Source organism: Lynx canadensis, chromosome D2 (assembly GCF_007474595.2).
Source record: "Lynx canadensis isolate LIC74 chromosome D2, mLynCan4.pri.v2, whole genome shotgun sequence".
NCBI lineage: Eukaryota > Metazoa > Chordata > Mammalia > Carnivora > Felidae > Lynx > Lynx canadensis.
This window is the reverse complement of record NC_044313.2, coordinates 37,022,885-37,038,903: the sequence shown is the minus strand read 5'-3', so window position 1 is coordinate 37,038,903 and position 16,019 is coordinate 37,022,885.

Below are 16,019 nucleotides of genomic sequence, written 5' to 3'. Positions count from 1 at the left end.
GCCTGGCCCAGGCCGCTCTCTCCCAAAGTGAGGAATTCCTGCCCTGATTCCTGCTGGTGGAGAGGTTGGTGACAGGGCAGCGGGGACAGGGTGGTGTTCCCCTCAGGCGGGTTGGCAGAGACCCCTGTGCGTCCCTCGGAGGTAGGGACAGGAGCCGCTGTTGGTTAGATCAGCTGAAGGCTCAGGTAGGTGGCCATGGCCTCATCGCACTTCTGGCCTGTGAGTCCTGGGTCTCTCCTTCCAGGGGTAACCCACGGGCACCCTGAATTCAGCCGGCCCAGGTCCGTGTAGTCACAGAGGGGCTCCACCTGGGCCTTCAGGCGCTCAGATTCATGACCCACAGTAACCCATGGAGTCTTCCTAGTATCCCCCACCTGCCCCTCTTACCGGGTGGGAAAGGGCAACTTCTCCAGCAGATTTCCACCTTCCACGGGCCAGAATGGAAGGTGCTCTGTTCTGCTCAGCACCGGCTGGCATAGCTCCTTGGAGCTCTGTCCCTCAAGAGGCAGGAATGTGTTGACCCATGTGTGTTGAAGGACTCCCTGGACGAGCGGGGGGCGGCACACGGGGGGCTGCCACAGAAGGCATCCGGCTTGTTGAAAAAGGTGAGCTTGTTGCTGAAGCCGGAGTTGGCAGTCGCGATACTCATACCAGCATCTAAGGGCAGGTTTTCTGCCTTTAACTCTCTATGGACAGCGCCTGTCATACTTAGTGACAGGCACGGACTCCTGGTGACAGTCTGCACAGAGGACGCTATGTGATGGAATCTGCCTTCAGCCTCTTCTCTCTCCTACTGCCGTGGGCCACCGGGTGCTCGAACACCTCTCCTCCACCAGTGCCCCTCCTCACGAGGCCGGCAGTTTCCGCAGGCAGCCCCGTCACTTTAAGTGTTTCGCCGTGTGGAGGTGAATCTGCCCTTCACGAGTGTCCTGCTTTGCGGGGTAGTCTCTGGAGGCTGGGCTGAGTCTGTGGGGTCTCAGCAGTGATCTTCACGGCCATCGTTGTCCCCGGTCAGGACGTGCGGGGCCACAGCCCCGTTACCCTGGCCAATGGCTTGAGGGACACTGTTGTCTGAGTCGCTCTCTCGGCAGAGGTGACTGAGAGGCCCCGCAGCATGGTTGGGCTTAATGCTGCACTTGGAGTCAAGGTGTCCCTAGGTCGGCTCACATTTGGGAAAAGCTGTTGAGAAGTTGGTCCAGATCACCTCAAAAGAAAACCAGTTCGAAGTTCTCCTGAGGAACTGATCTTGGTAATGGAGTCAAAATGCAATGTCAGACGAGCCCTCCCCTCTCCAAAACCCAAAACCAAACTGAACAGATACAAACGAATTTTAAAAAGAAAAAAATGACGTAAAGGAAAAATAAACGGAGAAGAGTAGAAATAAAAGAATAAAAAGGAATAAGGATGAGGAAAAAAGAATAGAGAAAAAAGGGAAAAAACTAATGAACAAAAAGAAAACTCACAATGCCGAGGAGGAAAAAGCTAAGTTGGTTAATGTCTCCAGGTCACTGAAAAGCAGCTTTCCTGAGCCAGAAGGAATAGAAGGAATGGTAACCTAGGCCCAGACAGAAATTTAGTTGGTTGCTAGAATCCCCGAACAGTAGCTCCGTAATGAGGTCATAGGAAGAAATGAACTAGTGTGGCTGAGGACCTTCCACAGTGACTTATTCCCTTTGGCTCAAGATCCTCTACTCTTCAAAAAATTATTGAGGATGCAAAGAGCTTTTTGCTTATGTAGTTACAGAGATCAGTATTTACTGTATTAGACATTAAAACCTGCAGGATGATCCATTGGCCTTTTCATATCTAGCTTGAAAGCTGTAATAATTTTTGGCTTTTGAAGAGTTCATAACGTCTACACTTAGCAACATTCAATTCTCTTTTTCTTTGAACCTGAGCAGTTTGGTCTCAAATGATGCACACAACTTAACTGGCATCATGACCTTGTGTAAAAATACTCTGTGAGATAAGATACAATCAGGTACCTTACCAACATCTGTAATGCTGAGGGGAAGGTGGCTATCATCATAGTTGCCTTTCTTGTTTACGGTTCTGCCCCATTTCTTGGGAGTAAAAACTTGCCATGTCCATTTCCGAGTCTTTAACCACTGAGGTTGCAACTTTGAGCTGAGAAGGCACGTCTTCTGCTCTTTTTCCGGCAACACCCCCCGTGCCCTGCAGCATAGGATGCAGGATAGGGGCATCTGCACGTTGGTCATGTCACTACTATCTTGGAGGAGGGAACCCCCAAGATGGCCCTACGTGATTTTTCAAAAACATTTTATTGAAGCATAATATACCGAAAAATGCACCACCTCATCAGGGTGCCGCTTGGTAGCTGTTCACAAATTGAATGCATGTACTTAACTAGCATCCAGATCAGGAAACAGGACATTATCAGCTCTTCCCGCAATCTCCCTGCTCCTTTTCAGGTCACTTTCTCCACAGTGGTAAGCAACAACCTGTCCTCTACCGGCACAGATTCGTTTTGCTTGTTGTCGATCTTTACATACATGGAATCACAGTGTTCTTGTGTCTGCTTCCTTTGCTCACTATTTTTTTGTGAGATTCATATATATGGTTTATTTTGTTATCTCAAATGCTTTTTTGTAGCCCATTGTTTATCCATTTTGCTGTCACTGGGCATTTGGGTAGTTCTCAGTTTTGTTTTTTTTAAAACTGAGTTGAATCCTCAGCAACTTTTTTTTTTAAGTTATTTATTTTTGAGACAGAGAGAGACAGAGCATGAACGGGGAGGGGCAGACAGAGAGGGAGACACAGAATCGGAAGCAGGCTCCAGGCTGTGAGCCATCAGCCCAGAGCCCGGCGCGGGGCTTGAACTCACGGACCGCGAGCTTGTGACCTGAGCTGAAGTCGGATGCTTAACCGACTGAGCCACCCAGGAGCCCCAGTTCTCAGTTTTTTAAGCACAGTGCTGCTGTGAGCATTCTTGTTCCAGTCTTTGGTGAACATTTACAGGGTTTTCTGTTGGATATATACCTACAAATGGAATTGATTGCTTCAAGGGTATGCATATATTGGGTGTTAGTAGACCCTGCAATTTGTAGCAACTTACACATCCTCAATACTAATTCCTAGCATTGCCTGCCTTTTAATTTTAATCTTTCTGTGGGTGTGTGATGGTGTAGCATTGTGGTTTTAATTTGCATTTTCTTGACGATTAATGAAGTCGAGCACCTAGTTCAATAAGCATCATATGCTTATTGGCCATTTACTTCTCTGTGAAGTGCTTGTTCCTGTCTTCTGCCCACTTTTCTGTTGGGTTACCTGCATTTTTCTTACTGGTTTGTAGGTATTCTTCGTTTTGGGGGGTATGGATTCTTGGCTGGATGTGGCCATGCCTCTACTTCCTCTCCAGTCCACGCATCCCATCTCTGTTAACTTTTTGGTGGCACCTTCTACTTTAGTCAGTTGCTTATGCCTTTCCAGCAAATGGACTTCTTCCTTTGAGCATGCCCTACCAGGCACACTGCCACCTCAGTGCTCTGCACTAGACCCTACTTCTGCCTGGAATGTTCTTCCCCTAGAGAGCCTCATAGCCCCTTCCCCTGGCACTGCTCCAGTGTCATCTCTTAGCAAGGTCTCTTCCAATATACCGGTTTGATCTTGCAAGCTGTGTAGCAAGGACCTATTCTGCCACCCCCATCCATTGCTTTCTTTCTTTTTTAAGAACTTGTGTTCTGTAAAATTTTAAGCCTACCCCAAATTAGAAATATTAGCATAAAGGCCCTTCACGTATGTATCATCTAGCATCAATAATTATCAACACTTTTGCAATCTTACTTTATCCATAAATATAATCAGCCTAAATCTTTAATAGATAAATACCTGTTTTTTTGGACATATAAACATCATGCCGTCATCCAGTCTAACACATCAATAGTATCACAACACCAGTCCATATTCAAATTGCCCATTTGTCTCAAAGATGTCTTGTTACCGTGATGTGTTAAATACAGATCTAAACAAGGTGTACATGTTGCTTTATTTTTCCATAGTAATATCACCATTCAAAATACTATGTATTTTGCTTGTTGCTAATTTTCTGTTTTCCTCCCATTAGAATATCAACCCCATTCGAGCAGTTATTCTTGTCTGTTTTGTTCTTTGCTATATCTCCAGCACCTAGAACAGTTCCTGGTACCTACTAGACATAAAATAAATGTTTGTAGAATGAATGAGTGAAGGTAATTGGCAACATGGATGTAATAGCCCAAAGGGGTATGCTGTGTCACCAAGGTCAAATCTGTTACTTTACCTCTCTAAAACTTTGGGCAACCTTACTTTTGGGGGGCAGCAACTTTTCTGAGCCTCATTTTCTTATCTGTAAAATGGGATTAACAGCACCAACTGTATAGGATTTTAAGAATTAGGCAAAAATAAGTGTATAGTGGCAGCTAATATACTCTCAATAGAGCTACTATTTTTATTTTTCCGTCTTTGTCGGGCATTTCTAGGAGGCAAAAAGCAGGTGAAAGAGGTGTAGTAAAGAACTTGCCTTGCTCAAAGACAAGTCTGGCCTTGGTCCCTGGTTCCTGGGAGGTAACCTCTAAACTCTTAGAATTTTCCAAGTGCCAGGAATGTCTTTTTTATTTATAGTGGCCTCTTAGGTCACACTTGATAGTTCATGCTAACGAGGTGATGCATGGTGGGTCCCTTGGGCCACATGTTATCAACCCTACCTCTGGGGTTGGGGAAAGAGCTGAATGCTGAGTTAAACGCCATGGCTCATCAATAATACCTGCAGGTAAAGCTCCCACAATAACTCTAGGCACTGCAGACTAGGTGAATTTCCCTGGTTGGCGATGCTCCATGTGTATGGTCACACACTGGTGATGGGAAGGTAATATGTCTTGAGGGCAATGGAAAGCTTTGTGTTTAGGAACCTTCTCGACTCTTCTCTATTGTGTTCCTTGTTTGGCTGACTTTCACTGGTATCCTTTCTCGGTAATAAACTCTAACCATGACTATTGCAGCTTTCAGCCCGTTCTGTGAATCCTTTGAATGCATGATTGAGACTGAGGGGTGGTTTCGGGAACCCCGGAATTTGTGGTTGGTGTCAGAAGTGAGAAAAGTCATGGAAAACCAGGGCTCTTAACTTCGTAGGTGGACTCTATCTTTGCAGGTAGTATCAGACGTTTGAGGGAGACTTGGCAACTCTGAAGGTCTATCCCCTCAAGCCTCCCATTTGGGCCAACAGCAAGTAGTTGGTGCCAAGAGAAGTGGGATTCAGTAGAATGACCCTGACTCACCGAAACACGTGGTTTGGAGAGAGAAAGGGTGAGAGGGCAAGGCTTGACACACTTTTGATTCCTGGACGGCGGGGTCATCCATGGTATGGACTGGCAGCTCTCATCAGTTACTGGAACTAAACGTTACCAATGGAAATTAGAAATGATGGATGCAGCTTCCAGGGGAGTTAGCTCACTGTTGCTAAGAAAATGCACAGGACATAGAGAAAAGCAGAACATACTGTCCTTTGGTTACTGTTATTTATACTAGCTAAGATAAAAGTAGTAGAGAGTAGGGGCGAACCCTGAAGACCAGGTGTAGATTTTGGCGCTCTGAGCCTCTGTCTCCAGCCTCAGGGCCCTTACCAGTGGGGTAAAGTAAAAAAGAAAGCAGAAGAAAGTTTGGGGTAGATTCTGACACTGAACAAACCTTGCATCCCGGCCTGTCCCTGCTACGGCCTCTGGCCTCAGAGCTCTGCCACACGGTCAAGTTAAAATGAAAGTTAAGAGAAAGTGTTGGGAGTAACTCCCCAAAGCCGGGCAAGCTTGAAGTAGTGAAAATAGCCACCACGGGTAATTGCTTCTGCATACAGAGGAACAGGTTTCATTTTACTTCTCTGAGTTCCTAGGAAGTTCAGAACTTCGTCTAAAGTCCTATCCAAAACATTGCTCTTGGTGTATTAGAAAGAATGCTAGACTTGGTGTCCAGAGATCTGGTTTTAAATCCTATCTTCAGCGTTATTATCTGTTTGACTTTGGAATTTGTATTTGTCTGTTGGGGCTGCTGAACAGAATACCAATGACCGGGTGGCTTAAACAACAGAAATGTATTTTCCTCACAGCTCTGGAGGCTGGAAGTCCAAGATTAGGGTTGGTTTCTGGTGAGACCTCTCTTCCTGGCTGCTTTCTCACTGTGTCCTCAACTGGCTTTCTCCTTTGTGTGTGAAGTGAGGGAGAGAGAGACAGAAAGTGAGAGAGAGAGAGAGAGGGAGAGAGAGGGGAGAGAGAGAGAGAGAGAGAGGGGAGAGAGACCTGGTGTCTCTTCCTCTTCTTAGAAAGACACCATTCCTGGAGGATTAGACCCCACCCTTATGACCTCATTCAACCCTAACTACTTCCTTAAAGTCTCTATTTCCAAATATGCTTACATTAGGGGTTAGAACTTCAACACATGAATCTGGGAGGTATACAATTCAGACCATTACTGAAATGCTCCTTAATTTTAATTTCCTCACATGTACCTTGCTGGCACGCAGCTCTGAAGATCAAATAAGATGTATGTAGGAGATACTTCTACGTGATTTTTAAATGTGTATCAATTTATTTTTTAGATCTTGGCTACGCACTAGACTGTTGAAAGGAGGGGGAGTTATTGAACTGAATTTAGAACTTATTTGAGCAGGTTGAATAGATTACATAATGCTTCTAAGTTGATTTTCAGCATTTGTGAAGAACATGTAGGATCTTTGGGTAAAAGAAAACATTTGCTTCCTGGGTTCGTATGCACTCATTTCAGAATGGGCACACATGGTTAAGGAAGCCGCTTTTAGTCATGACCGGTGGGAGTGGACATCACCAGAAAGTAACCGATGTCACAGAACTTCGAAACCTATGAAGTGCAACACAGCCATACGGCATTCTTTGTTCTGAAATATATTCATATGCTGCATCTCTCTCCAAAAGGCTTTGAAGTCGTTTCCCAAAAAGTCTAAAAGACGTATTTGGCAGCTTCAGTGTTGTGTGGCTTATTGACATCAATCATGGAGTAATGGGGCCAGAATCTTCAGTGATTTGTCATTTGTGTGACTGTGAGAACACGCCATAGCCAATTAGAAGAACTCTTAGGTGGCAGTTGGCCTGACACTCTTTACGCAAACCTGACATATCGAACCTAGACTGTGTATGCAAACAACTTTATATTCTGTGCAAACGACATTCACCACACAATCCAGACAATTCTCACCATGTGAAAAGCATGGAATCACGTGGTGGTACAAAAACCCTGATGGTATTTTACAGCAAACATTAGGTGTGTGCTCACCAGTTTGAGCCAACTGTCCATGCGTTCCAGCCCAAGACCACCAGGAACACATCAGTAGTGGTACCAGTAAGGCCACTGGAGGAACCAGTAAGGAACGGAGGGGCTTCTAAGTAAGAAGGCATTACAAAGAAACTATTATAGGATTTGGGTTTGGTGTTTTTAATTTTTTTTAAGTTTATTTTGAGAGAGACAGAGAGAGCTAGCCGGGGAGGGGCAGAGAGAGAGGGAGAGAGAAAATCCTAAGCAGGCTCTGAACTGTTAGCGTGGAGCCCCATGCAGGGCTCAAAATCACGAACCGTGAGATCATGACCTGGGCTGAAAGCAAGAGTTGGCTGTTAACAGACTGAGACACCCAAGTGGCCCAGGATTTGGGGTTTTTTTAAAAGGTGATTTTGTAGAGGGTTGAGGGAAGTTGGAGTTTGCTTTGGATTGGATGTCAGGAAGCAGGGGTATTCTATGGAAAAAAGAAAGCAGGAGAGAGGCCATTAAGGGATGGCTGGAGCGGAGAAGGCAAACAGACTTTGGGGAGCAAAGAGTATATCTTGTCCATTTAAGCGGGGGCGGTGGGCATGCAGTAGGCATTTATCTGGGGTGGACGGTTTTGTGGAGATGGTTGTGGGAAGAAAAGCCTAAGCATTTGGTTGAGGCCAGATCATAGAAGGTCTCGAAATGTCGGAGATGGGGAGCCATCGAAGATGTTTGGAGGGAGAGCGAAGAAATCACAAAGAAATGTTAACAGAGACTCACAGCCACAACCAATCCTGATGTTCCTCACAGGGCTCTCATACTACTTTGACCATCAGTTACAGTAAGAAATACATTTTCTGGTGAAACCCAGTACGTGCACGCACACGCATACACGCATGTGCCTGAAACTCATCAAGGTTTAGCCGTGTTGTGTGAGCTGTGCTGTTCTCCACTTCACTCTGCTACGCATCACCCTCTCTACTCTCCCCCATTCTGTTTTTATGCTGGTTTTTATCCTCTAAATTAATTTGTATTCTTACTAAGGAATGGCCTGAGGTTTGAAAAATATTGTTTTAAGGAGCTGAATCGGTGTGGCGAGGGGAAATAGGAGCAGGGAGGCTGTTAATAGGAATAGCAGCAGTTCATTTACAAACAAATTCGTTAATTCATTCCTTCCACAAACACTTATTAAGTCTCTACTGCACACCAGGCATGAAGATACAAAGATACCCAGACCCAGTGCTACCCTTGAAGAGTTCGTGGTCAGTGGGGGAGACGGGTAGCCAATTCACTGTTCAAGTCTTTAATGGGTATAAGAAACTATCTCGGGATGATCTACCTGAGGGAAATAGGGAAGGTTCTCCAGAGGAAGGGTGCTTGAGGTGGTTCTTGAAGACTGAGTTTGCCAAGGGGATAACGGAGTGCATCTTAAGGGAAAGGATAGTGTGACAATGACAAGGACATTTGAAAGTACAAAGTGTGATCTGGGTAGGGTTTATTTATTTATGTAGCAAATAAAAATAGCGTGTATTCAGTTAAATTTGAATTTCAGATAAATTTCAGTGAATAATTTTTAGCATAAATATATCTCCTTGACCTGGAAGAGGCAAGACTTTCTATGTGGCTGGAACATGGTGGGTGTGGGGAAGTGGTAAAGGGGGATCTGGGGGTGTATTGGGATCACGTTGTGAAATGTTATGAAAGAGTAAGAGTCTCCCCTGTAGACTCATGCTCACACTGAAGGCTAATTTGAGAATAATTATAGAATGCTTGAAAAGAAATTAACAAATACACACAGAGCGATATGTAACCCTTGAGTCCTTAGCTTATTAGCAATAAAGGTAGGATCCCAGTGTGTGGGCGGAATGGTTATTAATTATTAATGATTATTAATTGCACTTGAGTAATTCTTTCTCACTTTCCATCCTGCTGTTTTTAATTTCTTCTAAGATGCCTTTGTCCCGGTGCTTAGTTGAGAAGAGGAAATGAACCATTTTGCCACGTATACTGATTTCTTATTATAGTCCAGCCTGAAGCCACATTTCGGTTGTTAACAGTAATGGAGTGACTTACACGTGCGTGATCAACCAAATGAGTCTTTGCTCAGTTTAAGCAATTTTCCAGTGTAATAGACACACGGTGTCTATCTCTCATCCTGCCCCTTGCACTCCCCACCCCGCTCATTTGTGGAAATGGCTCTCCTTCCTCATCCACGTTTCACAATGTCATAGGGACGGCCCCTGGGGGGCCAGTGAAGGCACCTGCCCCACGTTGGAGCAGGCGGAGTTCAGTCTCTCTTGTGGTTGTACCTAGAACTTTAAATCAGGAGCTCACAATAATCAAGTGGTTTGTAGACCTGGATGGGAAAACTACCTCTCTCTTTTTGTTAACTTCTGACTGAAATTTAGCATTTCCTTCAGTTATGGATGTAGCAACAGACCTGGTAGTAGGAGCAGAATCCATGACTTTGTCACAATAGACTCCATAGACGTAGTCATGTTACATCACAGTTGCAAGTTTCTCAAAATATCATTTATGCTTCCTGCTACTTTGAAATTATGGTAATAATCAGATCCTGCCTTGTAATGCATTAATAAGGACGCACATATTTGCCAAAATGTTTTTGATAACAACTCTGCATCAAGCACATTGCCTGCCCCATGTGAAGAATGAATGAATGAATGAATGGATGAATAAATGAATGAATGGATGAATATTTACTGATGTTTTACCACCAGCTCAACCACCATCACTGGACTAAGCTCTCGTATATCCCATTTCAATTCCAGCCTCGGAAGGCAAAGTAGACATTTAATAAATAACAGTCAAATTAAATGGAATTATCTACCTTCGTTGCTTCTTTTGCATGTGATTACATGTTAGAGAAATTCACAGCGTTATAAGAACCATTAACTTGTTTATAGATTCACTTCCGCATTCATCTGTCAAATATATGCCTACCGGTTACTCTGCCTTGGTCTCTCTGTGCAGGTAGTTTGTGTGGTTGGAGCAGAAGTGAAGAGGGGGAAAGTGAATGGGAAGAAGTCTTTACATTCTGTTTCTTCACACTTCATCTCTCTCTGTCTTATTTCTGTTAACTCCAGAAAACTCAGGGAAGTGCTGCCATCTGTTTCTAGCATCCTGCTCTAAGCCTCAGCGTGCTGGTGAAGCTTAAAAACAAACCAGGCTTTGCCCACAGTGTTGATTTTACAGGGTAGGGTCACTTTCAGAGAATGAAGTACCCACTTTGTTGGTTATCTGGGATTTAAGTGTCTTTTGCATAATCGTCTTTGTATTACTTCCAAGTGGAAGACTGGCCAGGTGAGAAGCCATTCTGCAGTGGGCTGAACAGTGGCCACTAAAAGACAGATCTAGGTCCTAACCTCTAGTGCCTGTGAATGCGACTTTATTTGGAAATAGAATCTTTGCACTTGTAATTAAACTTATAGAATCTCAAGGTGAGATCATTCTGGACTTAGGGTGCCCCTAAATCCAATGACAGTGTCCTTTAAGTGACATGAGAAAACTCAGACACACACAGGGAAGAAGGCCATATGAAGGCGGAAGCAGAGATTGGAGAGATGCAGCCACAAGGAATGCCGGGAGCCACCAGGAGCTGGAAGAGGCAAGGAAGGATTCTTCCCTAGGGCCTCCAGAGGGGGTGTGGCCTTGCAGACACCTTTATTTTGGACTTCCGGCCTCCAGAATTTTGAGAGAATAAATTTCTGTTTTAAGCCACCAGATCTGTGGTAGTAACTGGGAAACTAGTACATTTGTCTCCACTGGACACAGTGGAGAGTACCAAACCAGTACTCAGCCAGTCCTATGGTTTGGGTCACAGATACTGCTACGGTCTGAATGCTTGTGTCCCCCCACTCCTCTCCCTGGGAATTCATGTATTGAAATCCTAACCCCCTGCTGTGATGGTTTTGGAAAGTGGGGAAGCTGAGAGAAGATGCCATCAGGCAGATGAGCATGGCTATTGAATGAGTCATCAAGGCATCACCAAGGGATGCCGCGGAACAATGGGAGGCAATCTTTATTAAAGACGTGTGACTTGAGTCCTGCAGACCTTGGAGAGCAGGAGGCTTTTCAGTGGCTGGTTGCAAGGGGAGGGCGGAGCCTGGGGAGAGCGTCCCTCCCTCCCCCAGTCCCAGCCACTAGAAAAGTTCAGGGGGTGTTCACGCAACAGGGTAACCCCCAGCCCTTTCCCAGTTGGAGCGGAGCGGAGGTTTGGTGCAAACAGCGGAAACGCAGAGAGCAGTATTATGAGACCATGAAGAGGGGAGGAGAGCTAAGAGAAGAGATGAGGCCCCTGGAGGCCAAGAGCAGCACCAGGGGGGCCTCGCGGAGGGTGGTGTTGGGGTGTGCGGGTGGTTGGGTGGGAGCTATCTCACCAAAGCAGTCCTCTCCAGGAGAGAGACTTCTCCCAGTCCCGCTGGAGTGTATCTTCCCCTCCCCAACAAATTTGGGGGCTCCCCTGGGCGGCAGAGCGAGAGTGGTGGGGAGGCCCCAGGCGGGGCTGTTTGCTTTAGCAAACAGCGGAGCTGCGTGCTAGTGAATCTTGAAAAGGATTAATGCTGCAAATTAAATTAAAATTAGGAAACACACAAACTGAAACAAGACCTTTTAATTTGTAGCCCCAAATAGGCAAACTGCTCTGTTCAGGCAATTAAGCAGCTGCGATGGTGAGCGGCAGCAAAATGCTGGAGCCGCACTAATTAGAACTAAGGTTAATGAATCCAGGAGGTTAAAGCAGGCTGTTAGGAAGTGGACTTGCTCGGCGGTTCTCCCACTCTGCACCCTCCTGGCAGCCAGGACCCCCCTTCCTGGTGGCGGCTGGCACACCAGAATGCCACAGCCTCTCCCCTTTCCCCTCAGCAGGGTGCACAGGGAAGGGTGAGGCTGGGACAAGATCATTCACTGGCTTTCCAAGAGGCGCCTGGGGTGACCTTTGCAGCTCTAACCGACCCTGGAGAGTGGAGGGCGCCAACGGGACGCCCCACGAGGGGGCGTGCTCCGCCGACTCACCTGCCCTAGGGAGCCTGCCTGCCCTGGCGGGTCCCCTTTCCTCCTCCATCAGGGGCCTTTGCACCCTCTTCATCAGTGAGTGCTATCAACAATGACACCGTTTTTTTCCTTTTGTGTTTCTTATTTGGAAAGGGATATACAGAAAACTTGGGAAATACAGAAAATCACCAAGAAAATAACTGCCCACAGTGCCTGGACTTTGCAATTCCTCTGTTAGCATTTTGGTATGTAATGAGTTGATTTTTTTTTTTTTTTTTAATTAAAGTAACAGCTGGCATCAGAATTCCTCTTTGGCGTGAAATTCTTTCTTTTTCAGAGAAAAATAAACTGATGTATTTTCTGGATTCAGCGTGGAAGAACATCTTGTCCCTTGGTATAGGAAGGAGAGGGGGTGTGGGGGCTGGGTGTCCTCTGACCAAAGGGTTTTGGAAGTGGGGGGAAGCTGGATGGGGGAGAGGCTTATGTTGCACTGTGTGAATGGATATTTTGGGGGTGCTGTGAAGAGGTGTTGATTTCACTTCTAGACCAAAACAAGCAGCATAAACCTGAGGGTGGGGGAGGCTGCAGCTCAGGGGACCAAGAGCACTGATGCCCACCGGCAGCTGCAGAAGTCTTTGGCAGGCTTCTGGACCTCCACAGACTGGGGAAGAATGACAGGGTGAGTCAACTGTATCTAGGAATTGGGGAAGGGGAAACACCCAGCCGCTTGCCTTTCCCTCCGAGGGATTTAATTCTGGATCTTATGTTTTAAGTTCACCAATAGTGAAATCAAGAAACGCTAGGCACCCCACCCTCCGTGGCAGTAAAGGAAGAACCCCAGGCCCCCCTCCTCTTTCTCTCAGAGGTCTCCTGGGTGGCTCCAGGCATGCCGTGTACCCTCCAAAACTTGTGAGTAATACGCCTTGATTTTTCAGTTTCCTGATGGTTATTGCTGAACTTGTCTCGGAATCATAACAACAACCAGAAGGGCTGGTCCAGCCACCACACTGGCTCTGTGGGGCTCCCTACAAGTGGTACCGGCCCCGGTGAGTGCCCGCAGGCATTTCTAGCCAATAGCATCATTATCTACAGGCTGAGACTGACCCAAAATGATCGTTGTTATATCACATGTATAGTTTTTATCCTGTTATAATTTTTCCTACTTTATATTCTTGAACAGTCCCCTGTCCATTAAAAATGTATGTACGTACACTTACACACACACCTACATATGTGTATACATGCAATAAATATATGTGTGTAAACATATATATACATGAAACTTAAAATGTTTAAAAACTGCAATATTCCATCATGTAGATGAACTGCGGATCCCTGTATTTGAATGTTGAGGGTATTTTTCTTTCTTTTTTTTAATGTTTATTTTTGAGAGGGAGAGAAGGGGAGAGAGAGAGAGGGAGAGAGAGAGAGAGCACACATGCATGTGTGAGCAGGGGAGGGGCAGAGAGGGAGGGAGACGGAGAATCCCAAGCAGGTTGCGTGCTATCAGCACAGAGACCAACGCACTTCACAAACAGTGAGGTCATGACCTGAGCCGAAATCAAGAGTCAGATGCTTAACCAACTGAGCCACCCAGGCGCCCCAAGGGTGTTTTTCTATGGCAGAGACCTCCCCACCTGATTTTGAATTCAGGGGGCTGAGCATTCATTTCTGAATGATCTTCCGCAGCTCTGGCCTTTCCTGCTCCAAAAGACCACCGGGAGTGCCCACATTGGATTGGGGGACCACTCTTATGCTGCACTGGACCAAATATTTCAGTTGTGTGTTTCCATTTCTTCCACTACACTGGGAGCTCGCTGAACTCAGGACACCCCCTGCTTCAGCTTCTCCGCATAGCATCGAGCATACTGTATGGGTTCAGTACATGTTTCAAATAAACGTGAGTTTTTGACTCAATGGGCAGACCCACACAAAGAAATTAAATGTTGGGACTCTCCCACCCCACCCCATCAAGCTCATTCCGGGAAGCAGATTAAACTGACAGTTAAATCTACTCCCCACACAGCTTAGATGAGCCCCGAGGGAGGTGAGTGGTCAGGATTCCCACATACATAGGCTCTTTTCATGGGTGACATCCAAAGGGTTTCCTGACAGTCTTAAAAAATTTTTTTTAATAGTTTTATTTATTTTTGAGAGAGACAGGGACAGAGCATGAGTTGGGGAGGATCAAAGAGAGAGGGAGCCACAGAATCTGGAGCAGGTTCCAGGCTCTGAGCTGTCAGCACAGAGCCTGACGCGGGGCTCAAACCCACGAACGGTGAGATCATGACCTGAGCTAAAGTTGGACGCTTAACCGACTGACCCACCCCGGTGCCCCTCCCGAGAGTATTTTGTATTGCTGGTTGTTCTGTCTTCTGGAGCTGAAAGTGAGTCTGGGGAGGGGTGGAGGAGGCAGGGAGAAGAGGGGACAATTAGGGGTCTTTCACTGGCATGACTTGATATACTATTACTACTTTGACTTCAGGTAGCTAGACACTTTAAAGATCACATTCCAGTTCTGAAAGAACTTAATACCTCTCGAGGGAAAAATGTGAGGACGAAACCCCATGTGTTGCTATTTTGAATTCGAAGGGTTGAAAAGGTACCCACGCAAAGAATTTCACTAGGTCCGTGATCTTGTAGACTGTATTGTTTCTAGCATTTCTGATACCTGAAAAATTGAGCTGTTAACTGAAAAATATACTTTTTAAAAAAAAACGTTTATTTATTTTGAGAGAGAGAGAGTGGGGGAGAGGCAGAGAGGGAGGATCCTAAGCAGGCTTCGCGCTATCAGTGCAAAGCCTGATGCGGGCTCGAACTCAAGAACCCTGAGATCACCACCTGAGCCAAAGCCCCACACTTAACCAACAGAGCCACCCAGGCACCCCAAAATAGCTTTCTTTTTATTGGCAGCTGAGAAGAGAACTACCTTTCAGGACGAACACATCCTTTGGGAAGTGAATGTTTCCTTTTTTGTCGTTGTTGTTTTGTTTTTTTTTGTTTGTTTGTTTTTGCCAGCAGCTTCTGTTTAGAGAAGCAGAGTCCTGGTGCCCGTGGCAAGCAGGGCTCTTTCTGTGGCAAGTAGAATAAATGGAGTGGCCACTAGGCTACATAACTCCTTTTTCTCTTCTAGACCACTTGCCAAAAATAATGTAAAATATAGAAGGAAGGAAAAAAAAAGGAAACTGTAGGTATTTTTCAGACATTTCCTTCGACAGAAGTTGGCCTTTTCCAATCTTTTTTCTTTCTTTCACTTTCTTATGACTTCAACGGAATTTCAGTGAGTTAAGATATTTAACATTAAATCAACGGTGTGGCCATTATACTCTCCACAAAACAGAAATGGAAAGTAACCGTAAGAACAAAGAAATAAATGATGTTCTAAACAAAAACACATGCTTTTCAGAGGGCCTAGAATCTTAGAAAAGCCCAGGGAGGTGACACAGCTAAACACCTGTGGAATCTAAACTAGCACTGCTTTTAGGGACCATGGCAGACACCATTAATTGATCACAGGATCCTTCCCACTGTCCAGACACGTGGCCTCAGAATCACTCTCTGCAAACAATTCTGGTCCTTTCTTATCAATTCATGGGAATTCATGCTCAAGATGAAAGCTCTTTGCCCAGTGTGCCTTAGCTATGGTAGCCACTCTCTGAAGGAAGTTCCTCATTATGCCTTGGGTAGGTCATTCAAGGCTTCCTGCATCTGTTTCCAACTTATCTCTGTAGCTTCCAGTAACTGTATGT